This window comes from Hippocampus guttulatus, chromosome 12 (assembly GCF_054856545.1).
Source record: "Hippocampus guttulatus isolate MCC_2025c chromosome 12, RoL_Hgut_1.0, whole genome shotgun sequence".
Classification (NCBI taxonomy): domain Eukaryota; kingdom Metazoa; phylum Chordata; class Actinopteri; order Syngnathiformes; family Syngnathidae; genus Hippocampus; species Hippocampus guttulatus.
This window is the reverse complement of record NC_141272.1, coordinates 20392620-20398021: the sequence shown is the minus strand read 5'-3', so window position 1 is coordinate 20398021 and position 5402 is coordinate 20392620. Positions and strand designations below refer to the sequence as shown.

General features: G+C 42.1%; 1 long non-coding RNA gene across 1 annotated transcript; it reads left to right on the top strand.

Annotated features, from left to right (window-relative positions):
* The first annotated feature begins 516 nt into the window (after positions 1-516).
* LOC147197781 (uncharacterized) lies at positions 517-1317 on the top strand. Its single transcript, XR_015102446.1, has 2 exons — positions 517-554; positions 1265-1317. It is a non-coding gene; the product is annotated as an uncharacterized LOC147197781 (long non-coding RNA).
* Positions 1318-5402: the final 4085 nt, after the last annotated feature.

Below are 5402 nucleotides of genomic sequence, written 5' to 3'. Positions count from 1 at the left end.
TTGCTCATGGTAATTTCAAAATTCAAAACACCCATGTATGAGAACCCCTGAACGATAGGTAAAAAGGCATTTATTGAATCAGAATCAAGGCAAAATATATCATGGCTGTGATATGTTTGATCCTTGTCTGTAAAACTGTGTCTGATACCTGCTCACCACCGGCACGCCAGCAGACAGAAAAAGCAATTTACACCTCAGTTTCATGCATTGATTTACACATGATGCCATCGTATCTGGACTGAGAAGAAGCAAGTTGAATATGTGCAGGATCACACAATGCCATGTTCAGAGAGTGAATGTTACCAGCTCATTTTACCTCTGTGCTGTGGAACAAAGAGGGGTTCTGTGGGCTGAAAACGACCCCCCACACCCACAAGCCACTAAATCTTACCACCCCTTTGCAGCAACACAAGAGAAGCACAGACAGCAGATTAAATGGGTAGACTGGGCATAAAACAAACATTGCACAGAAAATGGCAGTCACCACACCATGGTGCTCTTCAGGCGACGTTTAAAGGCCAAGTGTGAAGTAATTTCATGAAATGCCAAATAGGGTCTGAAGTCTGTATTCTGCTCATATTTAGTCATGCTGTATAACCTTCCCATGCCCACAGCGTAGCTTGGCGTCCTTGTAACAATCATCTCCTAGAATTGGAATACTCTTGTATTATTCCTCTCTTCTTAGTTAGGTTTGATGGTTAAGGTGTTATTCCTCTCTGTTAGTTGTGTTTGTTCAGACACTTGAACGAAACAATGTAGAATGCTGTTGAAGGTATTTCCTGCTCACTGTGTTTACAATCACCTTTAGTGCCCCTCAACCCCCACCACTTTTAGGGCCCCCCTCCACAGGACATCAAAAGAGGAACTGTTATCTCAAGTATCTGTGTTCCTGCCATCACACCAAATGGTGGGTAGTGGTGGTCTGGTCTCACCTCACCGCTCCCAACTTCTTCCAGCCACACCGGGTCAGATGACATGTTACCGGTACTTTCTTTGTTTCTGGGATTTGCATGAGAGGGGTACCTCCCCGCCTCTCATTATCATATTGTCTCTATATAATCTCATGAATGTGTTTCTTTTACGCTTCCTGATTCAAATCTGGACCCCTCAGGAGCCCGAATCGATTCGTAAACTGCAGAAAAATAAAGTAAACCCTTCGAAGGAACTGTTCATCGCCTCCAGCCTTTATTTGGTTTACCAACATTCTCCTCGTCCGAAATTCAACGAACACGCGGGGAAGAGGAGGCCACTCTTCCCCCAACAGGTCACAATGAAAGTACTTAAACATTGTCCACCAAATAAAGCATGAAAAAATAATTTATATGTTGTATATTTGACAAAATAATCGATTTTCCAAAGTTCCAGCCGGAAAGGGGCGGAACCCGGAAGTGATACGTCACATGGAGAACAGCGATGGCAGAGCTCCATACGGCCACATGCAAAGCATTTCAAACAATGATTCAAACAGCGATACAAGCAATCGATCAAGCGCAAGTGAGGATATCCAAGTTTTTGAAGAGATGGAGGAAGAAGTGTAGGTTGGAATTTTACATGTTGGACCTTACATGTACGAGCCAGACGCTCATCAGGATGCAAACAATGTGGCCAGACCACCTGACATGGAATGGAGACAAGACCCATCAAGATTGGTAAGATATACTGTAGGCTGGTATTATTTTTATGATTTGAAGATGCAGGCATGTGCACATAATTTTATATTTTTGTCTGTCGGATGACATTGTTTAAAAAAAAAAAAAATCAGACTTCATGGTCAAGCCTACTCGGTACTTGAGTATTCTTTTTAGCAAATCATTTTTTGACTTGAACTTGAAAGATTTTTGTAATGACTTTTTTTTATACTCAGTATGTAATGCATCTGCCTGGAATTACTTTATATTTCAGAAATTACCATAAATTGCATCCACCAGTATCTTTCTCAGAGAATACCCACCACTCTTATATTTGGGATAAACGATACAGTAGGAGTGTATTCCTTCCTTTGTTACTTTCTGTGGTCTGCCAGCATTTTCATTATAATGCATAGCAGCAAGAAGTATTCTGAAATAGAACAAAAAATGCCTTATTTAAAAAAAAATTGTCAAATTGTGATGAAATAACTTTATATCTCAAAGTTCTACATTTCACTATAGTCGACATTTCATGCATATCCGTTTTCTTCAACACACCTGCTTTTCATTCCTTTGTACGAGAAGTGGTACATCTTTGGGGCAAAGTGATTCACCACACTGTGAAAAGCTTCCACGCCACTGGTCTGTCCGAGGTGAGACATCTTCATGACATCGTTGACAAACATGGTCTTTGTCAGGAGTTCCACCACTGCGACATTGACTTCAGTACCTTTAAATGAATTTACAAGGTATGACAATATTTCTATTTTTTAGGGTTAACTAGCAGGCAACATCTAAAAAAAAAAAATACCTGGTATGCTTTTTCTCTAGTAATTGGAGGATGTAAACAACTATCATGCACGTTCTGCAGGTGGTCCACACATGCCAGCCACTTCTGCTTCTTTTCCTCCGATGTCTGGGAGGAAAGTGCGCACCAGTACAAATGGCACTTCAAACTTTGTACCCAATCCTTCAGGATCGACATGCTCTTCCTTTTGGCCAAGGAGTCCAGTTTCTTGCACATACCTGTATATTTAAAATGATATGAAAACTCATGACGTGACGTGCATGATATATAAGACATAATCCCAAAACTAGCGCATTTATAAAAATTGAAATACACTAACCTTTAACAATGTGCCAACAATTATAATAATGGATGACTTGGGTCCAATTCCCCACCTGGCGATGCCTGTCAGTGGTGATGGCTCGAAATGGCCCGAGGCTACGACACTTGTGTCGAGTAATGGGAGGGGCGTTTCCACGAAGCTTGTATCGAGGCGCGCGTCATTTCGGCAAAACCCGGAAGTGATGACATATGAAGCCTCGCCGGTCGGCTGACTCACATGTACGCTTTGGCAGTGGTCCGACGTTTGGCGTGCATTGCAAACACAGTACAGACTACGGTATAGATAGGTTGCAAAACGCAATGGCGATCGCCTGTTATCTCACATTTTGTGGATTTCGGGCTCCTGTACTTGTTACACCTGTGCGCAAAAGTGCAACTCGTGCAATCTGTTTTCGAGCCTTGTCCGTTGCTTGCGATGGAACCTGCACGAAAAAGGCGATCCTCCCCTGTATGGGAACACTTTGATTTGATTGCTTCCAATAAGGTAAGGGAGAAAAACTACATGAATATCAATGTGACATTGCAGCTTTTTGCTTGTTCTTATGTCTAACTATTGTTATTTCACAGGTGAAGTGAAGTGTCTGTTGTGTGCAAGGGAACTATTCAACAATAACACCTCGTCTACGTTGAGGCATACAGAGCCTTGCACGAGAGCAAGGAGAGCCATGAAACTGGGCCATACCGACCCAAATTTATGTAAACTGGCACTCGCATTTCTCTGCACCCCAGCTTCATCTGTGCCTTGTGAAAGAATATTTTCTAAAGCTGGGGAAATATTGTCCAAAAAAAGAAACCGTTTAAAGCCAGCCACTGTGGGAAAACTATTATTTCTAAATAAAAATGAATAACAAATTATCCTGAGCACTTGTTGTATTTTGTTCACATACTAAATTACGAACACAAGCACATTCATATCTTTGTCTGAAGCAAATAGCTATTGAATTCTTAACACTGTTGACCTCTTGGGCTTAAGAGACCACTTGATGGCGCCATAGAGTAAATGAAGCACCATGAAGCTTTGCTCCATGTGCAAAACAATTGGCTGCAAAGCTTCATTGCTTCATGAGGCTTCATTTAGCCATCACTACCTGTCAGTGACGACAACTTTTACATTGAAGCCTTCCAACTCCGAACGGCATCTTTTCAGGCCCTCCAGTTCCATTCCATAGCTTCCCCCAGTCTCGTTACTCTAAAGGATAAGTTTAATATGCGTCATGAGACTAAAATAATCGGCATGTAATTATGCCGCATATAATCTATGGGCTAGTCGCACAGTTTTCCAAGAGGACGTGTCATGTTCATTCGTCAACAAAGCAGCGCTGCCAACCTATTGAAATGTACTTCCAGAACAATTCGTCTGACTGCCATTATTACTCATCGCTGATATGAAAAGCATCGATCGGAGTTCGGGGTTTGCCTCGAGCCGAAAACTAACGTCACTATCGCTACCTTCTCCTGTTCAACATTGCTAGCTTCTCGAGTTAGCTTTCGGCGAACGTCGCTATCTTTTACTGTTCATTCCACAAGAGTTGGCAGCTATGCTTTGACAAAATCATTATCATCTATCCAAAAATCACACTTACTTTTTTGCAAATCCTTGATTATGAGCAGACCGGTTGAGAAAGCAGTCATCTTTGAAGTGGAGATGGCAGAGAACACTCGTCGATGATGGCGTGAAATTCATTCGCTTCGTGCAAATAAAAGATGTCCATTTAAGTGCCCTGCTATCCTTCAGCCACTGGCACAACTTTTCTGTCGATTGCGAACAATACATCGCCACACACCGCCGTGGCATCTTACCAACAAGCAATGCAACAATGCTGTTCAATGGAAGGACTTCCCTCGCATGTCTCCATGTGACGTCATTTCCGAAGAATTCCGAAAATTGCCGAAGAAAAGCATTTTCATTGTCAAGGGCATTGCTAAGGGTTAAACAAAGAATCTGGAAGGGTTGCGTTAAAAAAAATAACGGAAATATGCTTATAATTGTTCATCCATTGATATTACTCAAAAACACGGTTGGCCAACTTTACTTCACACTTGGTCTTGAAGAACAAAGCATTGTATCAAGATGCAATCATCTAAGTGAATAGTACCTACACTTATGTCCCACTTTCATCTGGTTTTATTCAATATATATTGGTCCAATGTTGGATGGAAAAGTAAAAATACAGTACAGTATAGACTGGTACTCGCAGCTCCGAGTTTCCTTAACGCAACATACTTATAGCTGCTCTGCCAGTGGCTATCACCTAGCATCTTCCTGGCATCCCATTGGCTAAGAGGGACTTCGACCATGTGTATGTGTGCGTGTGTGTGTGTGTGTGTTTGTGTGCGTGAGTGTGTGCGCGTGCGTGCGTGTGTGTGTGTGTAGATAGAATGTGTCTATGCAGCATCCTCGTCATTCGCCCCTCGAGCCACGAGGCGTATGGATAGTTTTTCGTAAATGTGAATCACCCAGAAAAAGTGTTGACCAGTCCGGTGATCGCTCACTATGCTGATGTTTGCCTTGGACCTTTTCGAAGGATTGTTAAAAGCCGACAAAAGCAAACATTTTTAGATCAGTTCTTTACAAAATGCCAGGTAAAAACCACTTCTGAGAGAGAACATGAACTAAAGAGGGCAAAAAGAAAAAAACGATGAGG